At 41.1% G+C, this 23,873-nt stretch overlaps 14 non-coding genes across 14 annotated transcripts; all 14 read right to left on the bottom strand.

The window, feature by feature from the left end:
• Window positions 1-1,888: 1,888 nt before the first annotated feature.
• On the bottom strand, window positions 1,889-1,970 carry TRNAS-AGA (transfer RNA serine (anticodon AGA)). Its single transcript has one exon. It is a non-coding gene; the product is annotated as a tRNA-Ser (tRNA).
• A 295-nt stretch (window positions 1,971-2,265) lies between these two features.
• On the bottom strand, window positions 2,266-2,337 carry TRNAH-GUG (transfer RNA histidin (anticodon GUG)). Its single transcript has one exon. It is a non-coding gene; the product is annotated as a tRNA-His (tRNA).
• Window positions 2,338-3,623: 1,286 nt separating this feature from the next.
• Window positions 3,624-3,705, bottom strand: TRNAS-AGA (transfer RNA serine (anticodon AGA)). The gene has a single exon. It is a non-coding gene; the product is annotated as a tRNA-Ser (tRNA).
• A 2,850-nt stretch (window positions 3,706-6,555) lies between these two features.
• TRNAS-AGA (transfer RNA serine (anticodon AGA)) lies at window positions 6,556-6,637 on the bottom strand. Its single transcript has one exon. It is a non-coding gene; the product is annotated as a tRNA-Ser (tRNA).
• A 295-nt stretch (window positions 6,638-6,932) lies between these two features.
• TRNAH-GUG (transfer RNA histidin (anticodon GUG)) lies at window positions 6,933-7,004 on the bottom strand. Its single transcript has one exon. It is a non-coding gene; the product is annotated as a tRNA-His (tRNA).
• Window positions 7,005-8,289: 1,285 nt separating this feature from the next.
• Window positions 8,290-8,371, bottom strand: TRNAS-AGA (transfer RNA serine (anticodon AGA)). Its single transcript has one exon. It is a non-coding gene; the product is annotated as a tRNA-Ser (tRNA).
• A 295-nt stretch (window positions 8,372-8,666) lies between these two features.
• Window positions 8,667-8,738, bottom strand: TRNAH-GUG (transfer RNA histidin (anticodon GUG)). Its single transcript has one exon. It is a non-coding gene; the product is annotated as a tRNA-His (tRNA).
• A 1,286-nt stretch (window positions 8,739-10,024) lies between these two features.
• Window positions 10,025-10,106, bottom strand: TRNAS-AGA (transfer RNA serine (anticodon AGA)). The gene has a single exon. It is a non-coding gene; the product is annotated as a tRNA-Ser (tRNA).
• Window positions 10,107-11,759: 1,653 nt separating this feature from the next.
• Window positions 11,760-11,841, bottom strand: TRNAS-AGA (transfer RNA serine (anticodon AGA)). The gene has a single exon. It is a non-coding gene; the product is annotated as a tRNA-Ser (tRNA).
• Window positions 11,842-12,136: 295 nt separating this feature from the next.
• On the bottom strand, window positions 12,137-12,208 carry TRNAH-GUG (transfer RNA histidin (anticodon GUG)). The gene has a single exon. It is a non-coding gene; the product is annotated as a tRNA-His (tRNA).
• A 1,286-nt stretch (window positions 12,209-13,494) lies between these two features.
• TRNAS-AGA (transfer RNA serine (anticodon AGA)) lies at window positions 13,495-13,576 on the bottom strand. The gene has a single exon. It is a non-coding gene; the product is annotated as a tRNA-Ser (tRNA).
• A 1,653-nt stretch (window positions 13,577-15,229) lies between these two features.
• On the bottom strand, window positions 15,230-15,311 carry TRNAS-AGA (transfer RNA serine (anticodon AGA)). Its single transcript has one exon. It is a non-coding gene; the product is annotated as a tRNA-Ser (tRNA).
• A 2,850-nt stretch (window positions 15,312-18,161) lies between these two features.
• TRNAS-AGA (transfer RNA serine (anticodon AGA)) lies at window positions 18,162-18,243 on the bottom strand. The gene has a single exon. It is a non-coding gene; the product is annotated as a tRNA-Ser (tRNA).
• A 4,580-nt stretch (window positions 18,244-22,823) lies between these two features.
• Window positions 22,824-22,905, bottom strand: TRNAS-AGA (transfer RNA serine (anticodon AGA)). The gene has a single exon. It is a non-coding gene; the product is annotated as a tRNA-Ser (tRNA).
• Between the last annotated feature and the right edge of the window lie 968 nt (window positions 22,906-23,873).

The following is a 23,873-nucleotide window of genomic DNA, read 5'->3' as shown; positions in this document are numbered from 1 at the left end:
CTCGTAGGTTAGCATTGGGTATTCCCTTATACTTTTTGGGGGGTAATTCCATATCAGAGAGGAGAAGCTTTATTTATTTATTGATAAATCCTATTTACTGATGAGGTTGGATTTAACTTTACTACTTTATAAATGCCATTTTTAGAGAGTGAGCATTTCTCTGCACTTACTGCTCTATTTGCCTGAAAACCTGTCTCCAATTGACGTCTGGATTTGGCTGCGAGACAGCTACATTTGTGCATTCCCTCTAGACAGCCACAATACAGGTCACTCAACTGCAACTGCATTCATCTGCATTCTGATTGGCATGGGGGAGAGCTCCATTCCCCCACCGCAAATAGGTTCAAGAACGATAATTTATGTCAGTAGGTACAATATAGCTACATCTTATAATCATGTGTGTTAAAATAATTTGTCGTTAGATCGTTTAAATATTTTAAAGGATCTGTTTTTAATAGACATTTTACAAAAACAACTGGTACATTTTGTAATTCTGTAAAAGAAAAACCCAACTGCCGTGACATTGCCAACCACAATGCCGTGTCTCGGATTTGAACCGAGGTTGCTGCGGCCACAACGCAGAGTACTAACCACTATACGATCACGGCGAGCTACTTAGGCTCAATAACATACAGTGACATGGAGAATTTATAATTCGGTACACTCAGGGAACTCCTGTGATAGGCTGAATGTGTTAATTGCTTCCTCATTCCTTATACAAAGGCTTTGTCTCCTCAGTGGTTGATAGGCTGAAACTGTTTCCTGGCCGCCTGCTTGTGAACTGCCAGGAGTCAAAGATCACACATACACTTGTGGGCCTGTGATGGGATACCAATGCAGAGAAACACACCTGGCGCAGATCTTCTATACTGTCTAGCAGACCTGCATCTCCCCTGTACCTCCTCAAGCCATCTGTATGTGAAGCAAGAAAGAGTTAAGGAGCGGTCCATCTACACTTTTATAGGGAGGATGCTGCCATGAGCTCCTCCCAGCTAATCACACAAACAGCAGTAAAGCAAGATAACTACACAGTTAGGGGGGACTGCATGGTTAAGTTTTTGAGGAATTATTGAAACTGACCTCAGTGACCCATGATCAGAGCTGTGGCTAATGACTGCATGCCTAATTATGATGAAGCAAGCACCATGGCTCGTAGGGGCCCCACAACACGCTTTTCTTAGCTCAATTAAAGTATAAACCTCTGCCATATATGAGTGGTAAAGGCTTGTTAATTTGGTTGCTTTTCCAATTCACGTCTGACAACAAGATGAAGGAACATTGGGGCATCAGAAGCTTTGGAAAGTAGCCACCAACCTCAGAGAAAGAGAGAAAGAGGGAAAAGGCAGTATGAGGTGTGGAGAAAACAGCAGCAGGTACAAGGAGCTCAAATGAGATTAATGGCGCCTAAATAGAGCACGTAAAGGAACAGTTACAAATCTAAGAAAAAGGAAAGAAAGACTAGGAAAAAACACGGAAAGAGTCTGTAGATAAAATTCTCTTCCTGGGACAGCAGGCTAAGAGAAATTACACAGGGAGCAGTTAAGCTTGTAACACGGGGAGAATAGAAAAGAAAATGCAGTTTTATGAAGTGTGTTGCCTAATCCAGCAAGCACTTTTGTTTTATTTTTCTATTTGCTTCTTTTATTGGTAAAGTAAGTTTCAAGTGCATGAATGGTATGACTGAGAGAGCCAGGGTATAATAATTTGAAGTGTTTGCACCAGCGCTAATGTAGGACGAGAGTTATAGCAAAGATATGAAAGGGGTAGCGATAATAAAAATGTGAAAGGGCAATAGTGACACCAAAATAAGCCACCTATTTATAAAACTGACATGGAAGAAATTCTAAAGGTTAGCTTCTGAAATTGTAGCCGATGTTAAAAAGTTTCTCGTTGTTGGCAGGATTCAAACCTGCGCGGGGAGACCCCAATGGATTTCTAGTCCATCGCCTTAACCACTCGGCCACAACAACTGACTGTAAGTTTTGTGCAAATAATCTGCATGAAAGTTTTCAAGGTGTGCCACAGCAAATTCCTGATATCCTGCAATGCACTTTTTAAAAAGAATGTTTTTTTCAGCAGGCACATTCTCTCCTAAAAACAAAAATAAGGCTACATCTTATAATCATGTGTGTTTAAATAATTTGTCGTTAGATCGTTTAAATATTTTAAAGGATCTGTTTTTAATAGACATTTTACAAAAACAACTGGTACATTTGGTAATTCTGTAAAAGAAAAACCCAACTGCCGTGACATTGCCAACCACAATGCCGTGACTCGGATTCGAACCGAGGTTGCTGCGGCCACAACGCAGAGTACTAACCACTATACGATCACGGCAAGCTACTTGGGCTCAATAACATACAGTGACATGGAGAATTTATAATTCGGAACACTCAGGGAACTCCTGTGATAGGCTGAATGTGTTCATTGCTTCCTCATTGCTTATACAAAGGCTTTGTCTCCTCAGTGGTTGATAGGCTGAAACCATTTCCTGGCCGCCTGCTTGTGAACTGCCAGAAGTCAAAGATCACACATACACTTGTGGGCCTGTGATGGGACACCAATGCAGAGAAACACACCTGGCGCAGATCTTCTATTCTGTCTATTAGACCTGCATCTCCCCTGTACCTCCTCAAGCCATCTGTAAGTGAAGCAAGAAAAAGTTAAGGAGCGGTCCATCTACACTTTTATAGGGAGGATGCTGCCGTGAGCTCCTCCCAGCTAATCACACAAACAGCAGTAAAGCAAGATAACTACACAGTTAGGGGGGACTGCATGGATAGGTTTTTGAGGAATTATTGAAACTGACCTCAGTGACCCATGATCAGAGCTGTGGCTAATGACTGCGTGCCCAATTATGATGAAGCAAGCACCATGGCTCGTAGGGGCCCCACAACACGCTTTTCTTAGCTCATTGAATTAAAGTATAAACCTCTGCCATGTATGAGTGGTAAAGGCTTGTTAATTTGGTTGCTTTTCCAATTCACGTCTGACAACAAGATGAAGGAACATTGGGGCATCAGAAGCTTTGGAAAGTATCCACCAACCTCAGAGAAAGAGAGAAAGAGGGAAAAGGCAGTATGAGGTGTGGAGAAAACAGCAGCAGGTACAAGGAGCTCAAATGAGATTAATGGCGCCTAAATAGAGCACGTAAAGGAACAGTTACAAATCTAAGAAAAGGGAAAGAAAGACTAGGAAAAAAACACGGAAAGAGCCTGTAGATAAAATTCTCTTCCTGGGACAGCAGGCTAAGAGAAATTACACAGGGAGCAGTTAAGCTTGTAACACGGGGAGAATAGAAAAGAAAATGCAGTTTTATGAAGTGTGTTTGCCTAATCCAGCAAGCACTTTTGTTTTATTTTTCTATTTGCTTCTTTTATTGGTAAAGTAAGTTTCAAGTGCATGAATGGTATGACTGAGAGAGCCAGGGTATAATAATTTGAAGTGTTTGCACCAGCGCTAATGTAGGACGAGAGTTATAGCAAAGATATGAAAGGGGTAGCGATAATAAATATGTGAAAGGGCAATAGTGACACCAAAATAAGCCACCTATTTATAAAACTGACATGGAAGAAATTCTAAAGGTTAACTTCTGAAATTGTAGCCGATGTTAAAAAGTTTCTCGTTGTTGGCAGGATTCGAACCTGCGCGGGGAGACCACAATGGATTTCTAGTCCATCGCCTTAACCACTCGGCCACAACAACTGACTGTAAGTTTTGTGCAAATAATCTGTATGAAAGTTTTCAAGGTGTCCCACAGCAAATTCCTGGTATTCTGCAATGCACTTTTTTAAAATAATGTATTTTTCAGCAGGCACATTCTCTCCTAAAAACAAAAATTGCATGAGTATATCTCTAGTTTGGAAAAGGATAGGCTTTCATGCATACTCTCATGTGGCACTCAAGTTTTTGGGACCCTATTGCACTCTGTTTTCGTGCTGCTTTTAGTCTATGGCCCATATTACAGAAGTCTACCATCTTTGAGTATTTGAGGCTCCTTTGTAAGTGCTTTATCTTTTTTACTTGAAGAGCTATATAATAAAGGGGTCGGGGAAAGATTGCATTTATGGAAGATAAAAGAAGGCACACTTGTCTCACCAAATGCCGTAGAGAAACCTGATGTTTTACTCATGTTATCCTTAGTTTGTTTTTGTTAGACCTTGCATTCTTAAGGTGGCCTCAACCCTACCTTATTGCCTTTCACCTATGCATTTTGCTGTATCTTTTTGTTGGCCTTAGGACTCTGATCACTTTATTGCTACTAATCAGTGCTGAAGTGAACGTGCTTCTTCCCTAATCATGTGTGTAATTGGAGTATACCTGACTGACAGATTTCATTGACTTGAAAGCCCCTTGTAAAGTGGTATACCATATACCCAGGAACTGATTGTGCCGCCCAAAAAAGTATCATTTCAAACCTGTCTCAAGCCTGCTACTGCAGTGCCTGTGCTGCAGTGTACTGCCACTTCGACTTGCCATTTAAAACTACTTGCCAAGCCTTAAACTCCAATTTTATTACATATAATTAACCAAAAGGTAGGCCCTAGGTAGTCCTAGGGGCATCATGCTATGTAAGTAAAAGGTAAGACATGTACTGTGGTAGTTTGCATGTCCTGGTAGTACAAAACAGTCTATTACATTTTTCACTACTGTGAGGTCTGCCCCTCTCGTAGGTTAGCATTGGGTATTCCCTTATACTTTTTGGGGGGTAATTCCATATCAGAGAGGAGAAGCTTTATTTATTTATTGAGAAATCCTATTTACTGATGAGGTTGGATTTAACTTTACTACTTTATAAATGCCATTTTTAGAGAGTGAGCATTTCTCTGCACTTACTGCTCTATTTGCCTGAAAACCTGTCTCCAATTGACGTCTGGATTGGGCTGCGAGACAGCTACATTTGTGCATTCCCTCTAGACAGCCACAATACAGGTCACTCAACTGCAACTGCATTCATCTGCATTCTGATTGGCATGGGGGAGAGCTCCATTCCCCCACCGCAAATAGGTTCAAGAACGATAATTTATGTCAGTAGGTACAATATAGCTACATCTTATAATCATGTGTGTTAAAATAATTTGTCGTTAGATCGTTTAAATATTTTAAAGGATCTGTTTTTAATAGACATTTTACAAAAACAACTGGTACATTTTGTAATTCTGTAAAAGAAAAACCCAACTGCCGTGACATTGCCAACCACAATGCCGTGTCTCGGATTTGAACCGAGGTTGCTGCGGCCACAACGCAGAGTACTAACCACTATACGATCACGGCGAGTTACTTGGGCTCAATAACATACAGTGACATGGAGAATTTATAATTCGGTACACTCAGGGAACTCCTGTGATAGGCTGAATGTGTTAATTGCTTCCTCATTCCTTATACAAAGGCTTTGTCTCCTCAGTGGTTGATAGGCTGAAACTGTTTCCTGGCCGCCTGCTTGTGAACTGCCAGGAGTCAAAGATCACACATACACTTGTGGGCCTGTGATGGGATACCAATGCAGAGAAACACACCTGGCGCAGGTCTTCTATACTGTCTAGCAGACCTGCATCTCCCCTGTACCTCCTCAAGCCATCTGTATGTGAAGCAAGAAAGAGTTAAGGAGCGGTCCATCTACACTTTTATAGGGAGGATGCTGCCATGAGCTCCTCCCAGCTAATCACACAAACAGCAGTAAAGCAAGATAACTACACAGTTAGGGGGGACTGCATGGTTAGGTTTTTGAGGAATTATTGAAACTGACCTCAGTGACCCATGATCAGCGCTGTGGCTAATGACTGCATGCCTAATTATGATGAAGCAAGCACCATGGCTCGTAGGGGCCCCACAACACGCTTTTCTTAGCTCAATTAAAGTATAAACCTCTGCCATATATGAGTGGTAAAGGCTTGTTAATTTGGTTGCTTTTCCAATTCACGTCTGACAACAAGATGAAGGAACATTGGGGCATCAGAAGCTTTGGAAAGTAGCCACCAACCTCAGAGAAAGAGAGAAAGAGGGAAAAGGCAGTATGAGGTGTGGAGAAAACAGCAGCAGGTACAAGGAGCTCAAATGAGATTAATGGCGCCTAAATAGAGCACGTAAAGGAACAGTTACAAATCTAAGAAAAAGGAAAGAAAGACTAGGAAAAAAACACGGAAAGAGCCTGTAGATAAAATTCTCTTCCTGGGACAGCAGGCTAAGAGAAATTACACAGGGAGCAGTTAAGCTTGTAACACGGGGAGAATAGAAAAGAAAATGCAGTTTTATGAAGTGTGTTGCCTAATCCAGCAAGCACTTTTGTTTTATTTTTCTATTTGCTTCTTTTATTGGTAAAGTAAGTTTCAAGTGCATGAATGGTATGACTGAGAGAGCCAGGGTATAATAATTTGAAGTGTTTGCACCAGCGCTAATGTAGGACGAGAGTTATAGCAAAGATATGAAAGGGGTAGCGATAATAAAAATGTGAAAGGGCAATAGTGACACCAAAATAAGCCACCTATTTATAAAACTGACATGGAAGAAATTCTAAAGGTTAGCTTCTGAAATTGTAGCCGATGTTAAAAAGTTTCTCGTTGTTGGCAGGATTCGAACCTTCGCGGGGAGACCCCAATAGATTTCTAGTCCATCGCCTTAACCACTCGGCCACAACAACTGACTGTAAGTTTTGTGCAAATAATCTGCATGAAAGTTTTCAAGGTGTGCCACAGCAAATTCCTGATATCCTGCAATGCACTTTTTAAAAAGAATGTTTTTTTCAGCAGGCACATTCTCTCCTAAAAACAAAAATAAGGTTACATCTTATAATCATGTGTGTTTAAATAATTTGTCGTTAGATCGTTTAAATATTTTAAAGGATCTGTTTTTAATAGACATTTTACAAAAACAACTGGTACATTTGGTAATTCTGTAAAAGAAAAACCCAACTGCCGTGACATTGCCAACCACAATGCCGTGACTCGGATTCGAACCGAGGTTGCTGCGGCCACAACGCAGAGTACTAACCACTATACGATCACGGCAAGCTACTTGGGTTCAATAACATACAGTGACATGGAGAATTTATAATTCGGAACACTCAGGGAACTCCTGTGATAGGCTGAATGTGTTCATTGCTTCCTCATTGCTTATACAAAGGCTTTGTCTCCTCAGTGGTTGATAGGCTGAAACCATTTCCTGGCCGCCTGCTTGTGAACTGCCAGAAGTCAAAGATCACACATACACTTGTGGGCCTGTGATGGGACACCAATGCAGAGAAACACACCTGGCGCAGATCTTCTATTCTGTCTATTAGACCTGCATCTCCCCTGTACCTCCTCAAGCCATCTGTAAGTGAAGCAAGAAAAAGTTAAGGAGCGGTCCATCTACACTTTTATAGGGAGGATGCTGCCGTGAGCTCCTCCCAGCTAATCACACAAACAGCATTAAAGCAAGATAACTACACAGTTAGGGGGGACTGCATGGATAGGTTTTTGAGGAATTATTGAAACTGACCTCAGTGACCCATGATCAGAGCTGTGGCTAATGACTGCGTGCCCAATTATGATGAAGCAAGCACCATGGCTCGTAGGGGCCCCACAACACGCTTTTCTTAGCTCATTGAATTAAAGTATAAACCTCTGCCATGTATGAGTGGTAAAGGCTTGTTAATTTGGTTGCTTTTCCAATTCACGTCTGACAACAAGATGAAGGAACATTGGGGCATCAGAAGCTTTGGAAAGTATCCACCAACCTCAGAGAAAGAGAGAAAGAGGGAAAAGGCAGTATGAGGTGTGGAGAAAACAGCAGCAGGTACAAGGAGCTCAAATGAGATTAATGGCGCCTAAATAGAGCACGTAAAGGAACAGTTACAAATCTAAGAAAAGGGAAAGAAAGACTAGGAAAAAAACACGGAAAGAGCCTGTAGATAAAATTCTCTTCCTGGGACAGCAGGCTAAGATAAATTACACAGGGAGCAGTTAAGCTTGTAACACGGGGAGAATAGAAAAGAAAATGCAGTTTTATGAAGTGTGTTGCCTAATCCAGCAAGCACTTTTGTTTTATTTTTCTATTTGCTTCTTTTATTGGTAAAGTAAGTTTCAAGTGCATGAATGGTATGACTGAGAGAGCCAGGGTATAATAATTTGAAGTGTTTGCACCAGCGCTAATGTAGGACGAGAGTTATAGCAAAGATATGAAAGGGGTAGCGATAATAAAAATGTGAAAGGGCAATAGTGACACCAAAATAAGCCACCTATTTATAAAACTGACATGGAAGAAATTCTAAAGGTTAGCTTCTGAAATTGTAGCCGATGTTAAAAAGTTTCTCGTTGTTGGCAGGATTCGAACCTGCGCGGGGAGACCCCAATGGATTTCTAGTCCATCGCCTTAACCACTCGGCCACAACAACTGACAGTAAGTTTTGTGCAAATAATCTGCATGAAAGTTTTCAAGGTGTGCCACAGCAAATTCCTGATATCCTGCAATGCACTTTTTAAAAAGAATGTTTTTTTCAGCAGGCACATTCTCTCCTAAAAACAAAAATAAGGTTACATCTTATAATCATGTGTGTTTAAATAATTTGTCGTTAGATCGTTTAAATATTTTAAAGGATCTGTTTTTAATAGACATTTTACAAAAACAACTGGTACATTTGGTAATTCTGTAAAAGAAAAACCCAACTGCCGTGACATTGCCAACCACAATGCCGTGACTCGGATTCGAACCGAGGTTGCTGCGGCCACAACGCAGAGTACTAACCACTATACGATCACGGCAAGCTACTTGGGCTCAATAACATACAGTGACATGGAGAATTTATAATTCGGAACACTCAGGGAACTCCTGTGATAGGCTGAATGTGTTCATTGCTTCCTCATTGCTTATACAAAGGCTTTGTCTCCTCAGTGGTTGATAGGCTGAAACCATTTCCTGGCCGCCTGCTTGTGAACTGCCAGAAGTCAAATATCACACATACACTTGTGGGCCTGTGATGGGACACCAATGCAGAGAAACACACCTGGCGCAGATCTTCTATTCTGTCTATTAGACCTGCATCTCCCCTGTACCTCCTCAAGCCATCTGTAAGTGAAGCAAGAAAAAGTTAAGGAGCGGTCCATCTACACTTTTATAGGGAGGATGCTGCCGTGAGCTCCTCCCAGCTAATCACACAAACAGCAGTAAAGCAAGATAACTACACAGTTAGGGGGGACTGCATGGATAGGTTTTTGAGGAATTATTGAAACTGACCTCAGTGACCCATGATCAGAGCTGTGGCTAATGACTGCGCACCCAATTATGATGAAGCAAGCACCATGGCTCGTAGGGGCCCCACAACACGCTTTTCTTAGCTCATTGAATTAAAGTATAAACCTCTGCCATGTATGAGTGGTAAAGGCTTGTTAATTTGGTTGCTTTTCCAATTCACGTCTGACAACAAGATGAAGGAACATTGGGGCATCAGAAGCTTTGGAAAGTAGCCACCAACCTCAGAGAAAGAGAGAAAGAGGGAAAAGGCAGTATGAGGTGTGGAGAAAACAGCAGCAGGTACAAGGAGCTCAAATGAGATTAATGGCGCCTAAATAGAGCACATAAAGGAACAGTTACAAATCTAAGAAAAGGGAAAGAAAGACTAGGAAAAAAACACGGAAAGAGCCTGTAGATAAAATTCTCTTCCTGGGACAGAAGGCTAAGAGAAATTACACAGGGAGCAGTTAAGCTTGTAACACGGGGAGAATAGAAAAGAAAATGCAGTTTTATGAAGTGTGTTTGCCTAATCCAGCAAGCACTTTTATTTTATTTTTCTATTTGCTTCTTTTATTGGTAAAGTAAGTTTCAAGTGCATGAATGGTATGACTGAGAGAGCCAGGGTATAATAATTTGAAGTGTTTGCACCAGCGCTAATGTAGGACGAGAGTTATAGCAAAGATATGAAAGGGGTAGCGATAATAAATATGTGAAAGGGCAATAGTGACACCAAAATAAGCCACCTATTTATAAAACTGACATGGAAGAAATTCTAAAGGTTAACTTCTGAAATTGTAGCCGATGTTAAAAAGTTTCTCGTTGTTGGCAGGATTCGAACCTGCGCGGGGAGACCCCAATGGATTTCTAGTCCATAGCCTTAACCACTCGGCCACAACAACTGACTGTAAGTTTTGTGCAAATAATCTGTATGAAAGTTTTCAAGGTGTCCCACAGCAAATTCCTGGTATTCTGCAATGCACTTTTTTAAAATAATGTATTTTTCAGCAGGCACATTCTCTCCTAAAAACAAAAATAAGGCTACATCTTATAATCATGTGTGTTTAAATAATTTGTCGTTAGATCGTTTAAATATTTTAAAGGATCTTTTTTTAATAGACATTTTACAAAAACAACTGGTACATTTGGTAATTCTGTAAAAGAAAAACCCAACTGCCGTGACATTGCCAACCACAATGCCGTGACTCGGATTCGAACCGAGGTTGCTGCTGCCACAACGCAGAGTACTAACCACTATACGATCACGGCAAGCTACTTGGGCTCAATAACATACAGTGACATGGAGAATTTATAATTCGGAACACTCAGGGAACTCCTGTGATAGGCTGAATGTGTTCATTGCTTCCTCATTGCTTATACAAAGGCTTTGTCTCCTCAGTGGTGGATAGGCTGAAACCATTTCCTGGCCGCCTGCTTGTGAACTGCCAGAAGTCAAAGATCACACATACACTTGTGGGCCTGTGATGGGACACCAATGCAGAGAAACACACCTGGCGCAGATCTTCTATTCTGTCTATTAGACCTGCATCTCCCCTGTACCTCCTCAAGCCATCTGTAAGTGAAGCAAGAAAAAGTTAAGGAGCGGTCCATCTACACTTTTATAGGGAGGATGCTGCCGTGAGCTCCTCCCAGCTAATCACACAAACAGCAGTAAAGCAAGATAACTACACAGTTAGGGGGGACTGCATGGATAGGTTTTTGAGGAATTATTGAAACTGACCTCAGTGACCCATGATCAGAGCTGTGGCTAATGACTGCGTGCCCAATTATGATGAAGCAAGCACCATGGCTCGTAGGGGCCCCACAACACGCTTTTCTTAGCTCATTGAATTAAAGTATAAACCTCTGCCATGTATGAGTGGTAAAGGCTTGTTAATTTGGTTGCTTTTCCAATTCACGTCTGACAACAAGATGAAGGAACATTGGGGCATCAGAAGCTTTGGAAAGTATCCACCAACCTCAGAGAAAGAGAGAAAGAGGGAAAAGGCAGTATGAGGTGTGGAGAAAACAGCAGCAGGTACAAGGAGCTCAAATGAGATTAATGGCGCCTAAATAGAGCACGTAAAGGAACAGTTACAAATCTAAGAAAAGGGAAAGAAAGACTAGGAAAAAAACACGGAAAGAGCCTGTAGATAAAATTCTCTTCCTGGGACAGCAGGCTAAGAGAAATTACACAGGGAGCAGTTAAGCTTGTAACACGGGGAGAATAGAAAAGAAAATGCAGTTTTATGAAGTGTGTTTGCCTAATCCAGCAAGCACTTTTGTTTTATTTTTCTATTTGCTTCTTTTATTGGTAAAGTAAGTTTCAAGTGCATGAATGGTATGACTGAGAGAGCCAGGGTATAATAATTTGAAGTGTTTGCACCAGCGCTAATGTAGGACGAGAGTTATAGCAAAGATATGAAAGGGGTAGCGATAATAAATATGTGAAAGGGCAATAGTGACACCAAAATAAGCCACCTATTTATAAAACTGACATGGAAGAAATTCTAAAGGTTAACTTCTGAAATTGTAGCCGATGTTAAAAAGTTTCTCGTTGTTGGCAGGATTCGAACCTGCGCGGGGAGTCCCCAATGGATTTCTAGTCCATCGCCTTAACCACTTGGCCACAACAACTGACTGTAAGTTTTGTGCAAATAATCTGCATGAAAGTTTTCAAGGTGTGCCACAGCAAATTCCTGATATCCTGCAATGCACTTTTTAAAAATAATGTTTTTTTCAGCAGGCACATTCTCTCCTAAAAACAAAAATAAGGCTACATCTTATAATCATGTGTGTTTAAATAATTTGTCGTTAAATCGTTTAAATATTTTAAAGGATCTGTTTTTAATAGACATTTTACAAAAACAACTGGTACATTTGGTAATTCTGTAATAGAAAAACCCAACTGCCGTGACATTGCCAACCACAATGCCGTGACTCGGATTCGAACCGAGGTTGCTGCAGCCACAACGCAGAGTACTAACCACTATACGATCACGGCGAGCTACTTGGGCTCAATAACATACAGTGACATGGAGAATTTATAATTCGAAACACTCAGGGAACTCCAGTGATAGGCTGAATGTGTTCATTGCTTCCTCATTCCTTATACAAAGGCTTTGTCTCCTCAGTGGTTGATAGGCTGAAACCGTTTCCTGGTTGCCTGCTTGTGAACTGCCAGAAGTCAAAGATCACACATACACTTGTTGGCCTGTGATGGGACACCAATGCAGAGAAACACACCTGGCGCAGATCTTCTATTCTGTCTATTAGACCTGCATCTCCCCTGTACCTCCTCAAGCCATCCGTATGTGAAGCAAGAAAAAGTTAAGGAGCGGTCCATCTATACTTTTATAGGGAGGATGCTGCCGTGAGCTCCTCCCAGCTAATCACACAAACAGCAGTAAAGCAAGATAACTATACAGTTAGGGGGGACTGCATGGTTAGGTTTTTGAGGAATTATTGAAACTGACCTCAGTGACCCATGATCAGAGCTGTGGCTAATGACTGCGCACCCAATTATGATGAAGCAAGCACCATGGCTCGTAGGGGCCCCACAACACGCTTTTCTTAGCTCATTGAATTAAAGTATAAACCTCTGCCATGTATGAGTGGTAAAGGCTTGTTAATTTGGTTGCTTTTCCAATTCACGTCTGACAACAAGATGAAGGAACATTGGGGCATCAGAAGCTTTGGAAAGTAGCCACCAACCTCAGAGAAAGAGAGAAAGAGGGAAAAGGCAGTATGAGGTGTGGAGAAAACAGCAGCAGGTACAAGGAGCTCAAATGAGATTAATGGCGCCTAAATAGAGCACATAAAGGAACAGTTACAAATCTAAGAAAAGGGAAAGAAAGACTAGGAAAAAAACACGGAAAGAGCCTGTAGATAAAATTCTCTTCCTGGGACAGCAGGCTAAGAGAAATTACACAGGGAGCAGTTAAGCTTGTAACACGGGGAGAATAGAAAAGAAAATGCAGTTTTATGAAGTGTGTTTGCCTAATCCAGCAAGCACTTTTATTTTATTTTTCTATTTGCTTCTTTTATTGGTAAAGTAGGTTTCAAGTGCATGAATTTTATGACTGAGAGAGCCAGGGTATAATAATTTGAAGTGTTTGCACCAGCGCTAATGTAGGACGAGAGTTATAGCAAAGATATGAAAGGGGTAGCGATAATAAATATGTGAAAGGGCAATAGTGACACCAAAATAAGCCACCTATTTATAAAACTGACATGGAAGAAATTCTAAAGGTTAACTTCTGAAATTGTAGCCGATGTTAAAAAGTTTCTCGTTGTTGGCAGGATTCGAACCTGCGCGGGGAGACCCCAATGGATTTCTAGTCCATCGCCTTAACCACTCGGCCACAACAACTGACTGTAAGTTTTGTGCAAATAATCTGCATGAAAGTTTTCAAGGTGTGCCACAGCAAATTCCTGATATCCTGCAATGCACTTTTTAAAAATAATGTTTTTTTCAGCAGGCACATTCTCTCCTAAAAACAAAAATAAGGCTACATCTTATAATCATGTGTGTTTAAATAATTTGTCGTTAAATCGTTTAAATATTTTAAAGGATCTGTTTTTAATAGACATTTTACAAAAACAACTGGTACATTTGGTAATTCTGTAATAGAAAAACCCAACTGCCGTGACATTGCCAACCACAATGCCGTGACTCGGATTCGAACCGAGGTTGCTGCAGGCACAACGCAGAGTACTAACCTCTATACGATCACGGCGAGCTACTTGGGCTCAATAACATACAGTGACATGGAGAATTTATAATTCGAAACACTCAGGGAACTCCAGTGATGGGCTGAATGTGTTCATTGCTTCCTCATTCCTTATACAAAGGCTTTGTCTCCTCAGTGGTTGATAGGCTGAAACCATTTCCTGGTTGCCTGCTTGTGAACTGCCAGAAGTCAAAGATCACACATACACTTGTTGGCCTGTGATGGGACACCAATGCAGAGAAACACACCTGGCGCAGATCTTCTATTCTGTCTATTAGACCTGCATCTCCCCTGTACCTCCTCAAGCCATCTGTATGTGAAGCAAGAAAAAGTTAAGGAGCGGTCCATCTACACTTTTATAGGGAGGATGCTGCCGTGAGCTCCTCCCAGCTAATCACACAAACAGCAGTAAAGCAAGATAACTACACAGTTAGGGGGGACTGCATGGTTAGGTTTTTGAGGAATTATTGAAACTGACCTCAGTGACCCATGATCAGAGCTGTGGCTAATGACTGCGCGCCCAATTATGATGAAGCAAGCACCATGGCTCGTAGGGGCCCCACAACACGCTTTTCTTAGCTCATTGAATTAAAGTATGAACCTCTGCCATGTATGAGTGGTAAAGGCTTGTTAATTTGATTGCTTTTCCAATTCACGTCTGACAATAGGATGAAGGATCATTGGGGCATCAGAAGCTTTGGAAAGTAGCCACCAACCTCAGAGAAAGAGAGAAAGAGGGAAAAGGCAGTATGAGGTGTGGAGAAAACAGCAGCAGGTACAAGGAGCTCAAATGAGATTAATGGCGCCTAAATAGAGCACATAAAGGAACAGTTACAAATCTAAGAAAAGGGAAAGAAAGACTAGGAAAAAAACACAGAAAGAGCCTGTAGATAAAATTCTCTTCCTGGGACAGCAGGCTAAGAGAAATTACACAGGGAGCAGTTAAGCTTGTAACACGGGGAGAATAGAAAAGAAAATGCAGTTTTATGAAGTGTGTTTGCCTAATCCAGCAAGCACTTTTGTTTTATTTTTCTATTTGCTTCTTTTATTGGTAAAGTAAGTTTCAAGTGCATGAATGGTATGACTGAGAGAGCCAGGGTATAATAATTTGAAGTGTTTGCACCAGCGCTAATGTAGGACAAGAGTTATAGCAAAGATATGAAAGGGGTAGCGATAATAAATATGTGAAAGGACAATAGTGACACCAAAATAAGCCACCTATTTATAAAACTGACATGGAAGAAATTCTAAAGGTTAACTTCTGAAATTGTAGCCGATGTTAAAAAGTTTCTCGTTGTTGGCAGGATTCGAACCTGTGCAGGGAGACCCCAATGGATTTCTAGTCCATCGCCTTAACCACTCATCCACAACAACTGACTGTAAGTTTTGTGCAAATAATCTGTATGAAAGTTTTCAAGGTGTCCCACAGCAAATTCCTGGTATTCTGCAATGCACTTTTTTAAAATAATGTATTTTTCAGCAGGCACATTCTCTCCTAAAAACAAAAATTGCATGAGTATATCTCTAGTTTAAAAAAGGATAGGCTTTCATGCATACTCTCATGTGGCACTCAAGTTTTTGGGACCCTATTGCACTCTGTTTTCGGGCTGCTTTTAGTCTATGGCCCATATTACAGAAGTCTACCATCTTTGAGTATTTGAGGCTCCTTTGTAAGTGCTTTATCTTTTTTACTTGAAGAGCTATATAATAAAGGGGTCAGGGAAAGATTGCATTTATGGAAGATAAAAGAAGGCACACTTGTCTCACCAAATGCCGTAGAGAAACCTGATGTTTTACTCATGTTATCCTTAGTTTCTTTTTGTTAGACCTTGCATTCTTAAGGTGGCCTCAACCCTACCTTATTGCTTTTCACCTACGCATTTTGCTGTATCTTTTTGTTGGCCTTAGGACTCTGATCACTTTATCGCTACTAATCAGTGCTGAAGTGCACGTGCCTTTTCCCTAATCATGTGTGTAATTGGAGTATACCTGACTGACAGATTTAATTGACTTGAAAGCCCCTTGTAAAGTGGTATACCATATACCCAGGAACTGATTGTGCCGTCCGAAAAAGTAGCATTTCAAACCTGTCTCAAGCCTGCTACTGCAGGGCCTGTGCTGCAGTGTACTGCCACTTCGACTTGCCATTTAAAACTACTTGCCAAGCCTTAAACTCCAATTTTATTACATATAATTAACCAAAAGGTAGGCCCTAGGTAGTCCTAGGGGCATCATGCTATGTAAGTAAAAGGTAAGACATGTACTGTGGTAGTTTGCATGTCCTGGTAGTACCAAACAGTCTATTACATTTTTCACTACTGTGAGGTCTGCCCCTCTCATAGGTTAGCATTGGGTATTCCCTTATACTTTTTGGGGGGTAATTCCATATCAGAGAGGAGAAGCTTTATTTATTTATTGATAAATCCTATTTACTGGTGAGGTTGGATTTAACGGTACTATTTTATAAATGCCATTTTTAGAGAGTGAGCATTTCTCTGCACTTACTGCTCTATTTGCCTGAAAACCTGTCTCCAATTGACGTCTGGATTGGGCTGCGAGACAGCTACATTTGTGCATTCCCTCTAGACAGCCACAACACAGGTCACTCAACTGCAACTGCATTCATCTGCATTCTGATTGGCATGGGGGAGAGCTCCATTCCCCCACCGCAAATAGGTTCAAGAACGATAATTTATGTCAGTAGGTACAAAATAGCTACATCTTATAATCATGTGTGTTTAAATAATTTGTCGTTAGATCGTTTAAATATTTAAAGGATCTGTTTTTAATAGACATTTTACAAAAACAACTGGTACATTTGGTAATTCTGTAAAAGAAAAACCCAACTGCCGTGACATTGCCAAACACAATGCCGTGACTCGGATTCGAACTGAGGTTGCTGTGGCCACAACGCAGAGTACTAACCACTATACGATCACGGCAAGCTACTTGGGCTCAATAACATACAGTGACATGGAGAATTTATAATTCGGAACACTCAGGGAACTCCTGTGATAGGCTGAATGTGTTCATTGCTTCCTCATTCCTTATACAAAGGCTTTGTCTCCTCAGTGGTTGATAGGCTGAAACTGTTTCCTGGCCGCCTGCTTGTGAACTGCCAGGAGTCAAAGATCACACATACACTTGTGGGCCTGTGATGGGACACCAATGCAGAGAAACACACCTGGCGCAGATCTTCTATTCTGTCTAGTAGACCTGCATCTCCCCTGTACCTCCTCAAGCCATCTGTATGTGAAGCAAGAAAGAGTTAAGGAGCGGTCCATCTACACTTTTATAGGGAGGATGCTGCCGTGAGCTCCTCCCAGCTAATCACACAAACAGCAGTAAAGCAAGATAACTACACAGTTAGGGGGGACTGCATGGTTAGGTTTTTGAGGAATTATTGAAACTGACCTCACTGACCCATGATCAGAGCTGTGGCTAATGACTGCGTGCCTAATTATGATGAAGCAAGCACCATGGCTCGTAGGGGCCCCACAACACGCTTTTCTTAGCTCAATTAAAGTATAAACCTCTGCCATGTATGAGTGGTAAGGGCTTGTTAATTTGGTTGCTTTTCCAATTCACGTCTGACAACGAGATGAAGGAACATTGGGGCATCAGACTCTTTGGAAAGTAGCCACCAACCTCAGAGAAAGAGAGAAAGAGGGAAAAGGCAGTATGAGGTGTGGAGAAAACAGCAGCAGGTACAAGGAGCTCAAATGAGATTAATGGCGCCTAAATAGAGCACGTAAAGGAACAGTTACAAATCTAAGAAAAGGGAAAGAAAGACTAGGAAAAAAACACCGAAAGAGCCTGTAGATAAAATTCTCTTCCTGGGACAGCAGGCTAAGAGAAATTACACAGGGAGCCGTTAAGCTTGTAACACGGGGAGAATAGAAAAGAAAATGCAGTTTTATGAAGTGTGTTTGCCTAATCCAGCAAGCACTTTTGTTTTATTTTTCTATTTGCTTCTTTTATTGGTAAAGTAAGTTTCAAGTGCATGAATGGTATGACTGAGAGAGCCAGGGTATAATAATTTGAAGTGTTTGCACCAGCGCTAATGTAGGACGAGAGTTATAGCAAAGATATGAAAGGGATAGCGATAATAAATATGTGAAAGGGCAATAGTGACCCCAAAATGAGCCACCTATTTATAAAACTGACATGGAAGAAATTCAAAAGGTTAACTTCTGAAATTGTAGCCGATGTTAAAAAGTTTCTCGTTGTTGGCAGGATTTGAACCTGCGCGGGGGGACCCCAATGGATTTCTAGTCAATTGCCTTAACCACTCAGCCACAACAACTGACTGTAAGTTTTGTGCAAATAATCTGTATGAAAGTTTTCAAGGTGTCCCACAGCAAATTCCTGATATTCTGCAATGCACTTTTTAAAAATAATGTTTTTTTCAGCAGGCACATTCTCTCCTAAAAACAAAAATAAGGCTACATCTCATAATCATGTGTGTTTAAATAATTTGTCGTTAGATTGTTTAAATATTTTAAAGGATCTGTTTTTAATAGACATTTTACAAAAACAACTGGTACATTTGGTAATTCTGTAAAAGAAAAACCCAACTGCCGTGACATTGCCAACCACAATGCCGTGACTCAGATTCGAACCGAGGTTGCTGCGGCCACAACGCAGAGTACTAACCACTATACGATCACGGCGAGCTACTTGGGCTCAATAACATACAGTGACATGGAGAATTTATAATTCAAAACACTCAGGGAACTCCTGTGATAGGCTGAATGTGTTCATTGCTTCCTCATTCCTTATACAAAGGCTTTGTCTCCTCAGTGGTTGATAGGCTGAAACCGTTTCCTGGCCGCCTGCTTGTGAACTGCCAGAAGTCAAAGATCAAACATACACTTGTGGGCCTGTGATGGGACACCAATGCAGAGAAACACCTGGCGCAGATCTTCTATTCTGTCTATTAGACCTGCATCTCCCCTGAACCTCCTCAAGCCATCTGTATGTGAAGCAAGAAAAACTTAAGGAGCGGTCCATCTACACTTTTTTAGGGAGGATGCTGCTGTAAGCTCCTCCCAGCTAATCACACAAAGAGCAGTAAAGCAAGATAACTACACAGTTAGGGGGGACTGCATGGTTAGGTTTTTGAGGAATTATTGAAACTGACCTCAGTGACCCATGATCAGAGCTGTGGCTAATGACTGCGTGCCCAATTATGATGAAGCAAGCACCATGGCTCGTAGGGGCCCCACAACACGCTTTTCTTAGCTCATTGAATTAAAGTATAAACTTTTGCCACGTGTAAGTGGTAAAGGCTTGTTAATTTGGTTGCTTTTCCAATTCACATCTGACAACAAGATGAAGGAACATTGGGGCATCAGAAGCTTTGGAAAGTAGCCACCAACCTCAGAGAAAGAGAGAAAGAGGGAAAAGGCAGTATGAGGTGTGGAGAAAACAGCAGCAGGTACAAGGAGCACAAATGAGATTAATGGCGCCTAAATAGAGTACATAAAGGAACAGTTACAAATCTAAGAAAAGGGAAAGAAAGACTAGGAAAAAAACACGGAAAGAGCCTGTAGATAAAATTCTCTTCCTGGGACAGCAGGCTAAGAGAAATTACACAGGGAGCAGTTAAGCTTGTAACACGGGGAGAATAGAAAAGAAAATGCAGTTTTATGAAGTGTGTTTGCCTAATCCAGCAAGCACTTTTGTTTTATTTTTCTATTTGCTTCTTTTATTGGTAAAGTAAGTTTCAAGTGCATGAATGGTATGACTGAGAGAGCCAGGGTATAATAATTTGAAGTGTTTGCACTAGCGCTAATGTAGGACGAGAGTTATAGCAAAGATATGAAAGGGGTAGCGATAATAAATATGTGAAAGGGCAATAGTGACACCAAAATAAGCCGCCTATTTATAAAACTGACATGGAAGAAATTCTAAAGGTTAACTTTTGAAATTGTAGCCGATGTTAAAAAGTTTCTCTTTGTTGGCAGAACTCGAAGCTGCGCGGGGAGACCCCAATGGATTTTTGGTTCATCGCCTTAACCACTCGGCAACAACAACTGACTGTAAGTTTTTTGCAAATAATCTGTATGAAAGTTTTCAAGGTGTCCCACAGCAAATTCCTGGTATTCTGCAATGCACTTTTTAAAAATAATGTTTTTTTCAGCAGGCACATTCTCTCCTAAAAACAAAAATTGCATGAGTATATCTCTAGTTTGGAAAAGGATAGGCTTTCATGCATACTCTCATGTGGCACTCAAGTTTTTGGGACCCTATTGCACTCTGTTTTCGTGCTGCTTTTAGTCTTTGGCCCATATTACAGAAGTCTACCATCTTTGAGTATTTGAGGCTCCTTTGTAAGTGCTTTATCTTTTTTACTTGAAGAGCTATATAATAAAGGGGTCAGGGAAAGATTGCATTTATGGAAGATAAAAGAAGGCACACTTGTCTCACCAAATGCCGTAGAGAAACCTGATGTTTTACTCATGTTATCCTTAGTTTGTTTTTGTTAGACCTTGCATTCTTAAGATGGCCTCAACCCTACCTTATTGCTTTTCACCTACACATTTTGCTGTATCTTTTTGCTGGCCTTAGGACTCTGATCACTTTATCGCTACTAATCAGTGCTGAAGTGCACATGCTTCTTCCCTAATCATGTGTGTAATTGGAGTATACCTGACTGACAGATTTAATTGACTTGAAAGCCCCTTGTAAAGTGGTATACCATATACCCAGGGACTGATTGTGCTGCCCAAAGAAGTAGCATTTCAAACCTGTCTCAAGCCTGCTACTGCAGTGCCTGTGCTGCTGTGTACTGCCACTTCGACTTGCCATTTAAAACTACTTGCCAAGCCTTAAGCTCCAATTTTATTACATATAATTAACCCCTAAGGTAGGCCCTAGGTAGTCCTAGGGGCATCATGCTATGTAAGTAAAAGGTAAGACATGTACTGTGGTAGTTTGCATGTCCTGGTAGTACCAAGCAGTCTATTACATTTTTCACTACAGTGAGGTCTACCCCTCACATAGGTTAGCATTGGGTATTCCCTTATACTTTTTGGGGGGTAATTCCATATCAGAGAGGAGAAGCTTTATTTATTTATTGATAAATCCTATTTACTGGTGAGGTTGGATTTAACTTTACTATTTTATAAATGCCATTTTTAGAGAGTGAGCATTTCTCTGCACTTACTGCTCTATTTGCCGGAAAACCTGTCTCCAATTGACATCTGGATTGGGCTGCGAGACAGCTACATTTGTGCATTCCCTCTAGACAGCCACAACACAGGTCACTCAACTGCAACTGCATTCTGATTGGCATGGGGGAGAGCTCCATCCCCCCCACCGCAAATAGGTTCAAGAACGATAATTTATGTCTGTAGGTACAATATAGCTACATCTTATAATCATGTGTGTTTAAATAATTTGTCGTTAGATCGTTTAAATATTTTAAAGGATCTGTTTTTAATAGACATTTTACAAAAACAACTGGTACATTTGGTAATTCTGTAAAAGAAAAACCCAACTGCCGTGACATTGCCAACCACAATGCTGTGACTCGGATTCGAACCAAGGTTGCTGCGGCCACAACGCAGAGTAATAACCTCTATATGATCACAGCGAGCTACTTGGGCTCAATAACATACAGTGACATGGAGAATTTATAATTCGGAACATTCAGGGAACTCCTGTGATAGGCTGAATGTGTTCATTGCTTCCTCATTCCTTATACAAAGGCTTTGTCTCCTCAGTGGTTGATAGGCTGAATCCGTTTCCTGGCCGCCTGCTTGTGAACTGCCAGAAGTGAAAGATCACACATACACTTGTGGGCCTGTGAAGGGACACCAATAGAGAGAAACACACCTGGCGCAGATCTTCTATTCTGTCTATTAGACCTGCATCTCCCCTGTACCTCCTCAAGCCATCTGTATGTGAAGCAAGAAAGAGTTAAGGAGCGGTCCATCTACACTTTTATAGGGAGGATGCTGCCGTGAGCTCCTCCCAGCTAATCACACAAACAGCAGTAAAGCAAGATAACTACACAGTTAGGGGGGACTGCATGGTTAGGTTTTTGAGGAATTATTGAAACTGACCTCAGTGACCCATGATCAGAGCTGTGGCTAATGACTGCGTGCCCAATTATGATGAAGCAAGCACCATGGCTCGTAGGGGCCCCACAACACGCTTTGCTTAGCTCATTGAATTAAAGTATAAACCTCTGCCATGTATGAGTGGTAAAGGCTTGTTAATTTGGTTGCTTTTCCAATTCACGTCTGACAACAAGATGAAGGAACATTGGGGCATCAGAAGCTTTGGAAAGTAGCCACCAACCTCAGAGAAAGAGAGAAAGAGGGAAAAGGCAGTATGAGGTGTGGAGAAAACAGCAGCAGGTACAAGGATCTCAAATGAGATTAATGGCGCCTAAATAGAGCACATAAAGGAACAGTTACAAATCTAAGAAAAGGGAAAGAAAGACTAGGAAAAAAACACGGAAAAAGCCTGTAGATAAAATTCTCTTCCTGGGACAGCAGGCTAAGAGAAATTACACAGGGAGCAGTTAAGCTTGTAACACGGGGAGAATAGAAAAGAAAATGCAGTTTTATGAAGTGTGTTAGCCTAATCCAGCAAGCACTTTTGTTTTAGTTTTCTATTTGCTTCTTTTATTGGTAAAGTAAGTTTCAAGTGCATGAATGGTATGACTGAGAGAGCCAGGGTATAATAATTTGAAGTGTTTGCACCAGCGCTAATGTAGGACGAGAGTTATAGCAAAGATATGAAAGGGGTAGCGATAATAAATATGTGAAAGGGCAATAGTGACACCAAAATAAGCCATCTATTTATAAAACTGACATGGAAGAAATTCTAAAGGTTAACTTCTGAAATTGTAGCCGATATTAAAAAGTTTCTCGTTGTTGGCAGGATTCGAACCTGCGCGGGGAGACCCCGATGGATTTCTAGTCCATCGCCTTAACCACTCGGCCACAACAACTGACTGTAAAATTTGTGCAAATAATCTGTATGAAAGTTTTCAAGGTGTCCCACAGCAAATTCCTGGTATTCTGCAATGCACTTTTTAAAAATAATGTTTTTTTCAGCAGGCACATTCTCTCCTAAAAACAAAAATTGCATGAGTATATCTCTAGTTTGGAAAAGGATAGGCTTTCATGCATACTCTCATGTGGCACTCAAGTTTTTGGGACCCTATTGCACTCTGTTTTCGTGCTGCTTTTAGTCTATGGCCCATATTACAGAAGTCTACCATCTTTGAGTATTTGAGGCTCCTTTGTAAGTGCTTTATCTTTTTTACTTGAAGAGCTATATAATAAAGTGGTCAGGGAAAGATTGCATTTATGGAAGATAAAAGAAGGCACACTTGTCTCACCAAATGCCGTAGAGAAACCTGATGTTTTACTCATGTTATTCTTAGTTTGTTTTTGTTAGACCTTGCATTCTTAAGGTGGCCTCAACCCTACCTTATTGCTTTTCACCTACGCATTTTGCTGTATCTTTTTGTTGGCCTTAGGACTCTGATCACTTTATCGCTACTAATCAGTGCTGAAGTGCACGTGCTTCTTCCCTAATCATGTGTGTAATTGGAGTATACCTGACTGACAGCTTTAATTGACTTGAAAGCCCCTTGTAAAGTGGTATACCATATACCCAGGGACTGATTGTGCCGCCCAAAGAAGTAGCATTTCAAACCTGTCTCAAGCCTGCTACTGCAGTGCCTGTGCTGCCGTGTACTGCCACTTCGACTTGCCATTTAAAACTACTTGCCAAGCCTTAAACTCCAATTGTATTACATATAGTTAACCCCTAAGGTAGGCCCTAGGTAGTTCTAGGGGCATCATGCTATGTAAGTAAAAGGTAAGACATTTACTGTGGTAGTTTGCATGTCCTGGTAGTACCAAACAGTCTATTACATTTTTCACTACAGTGAGGTCTACCCCTCTCATA

Source organism: Lissotriton helveticus, chromosome 12, assembly GCF_964261635.1.
Source record: "Lissotriton helveticus chromosome 12, aLisHel1.1, whole genome shotgun sequence".
Classification (NCBI taxonomy): domain Eukaryota; kingdom Metazoa; phylum Chordata; class Amphibia; order Caudata; family Salamandridae; genus Lissotriton; species Lissotriton helveticus.
This window is presented reverse-complemented; position numbering and strand designations above follow the sequence as displayed.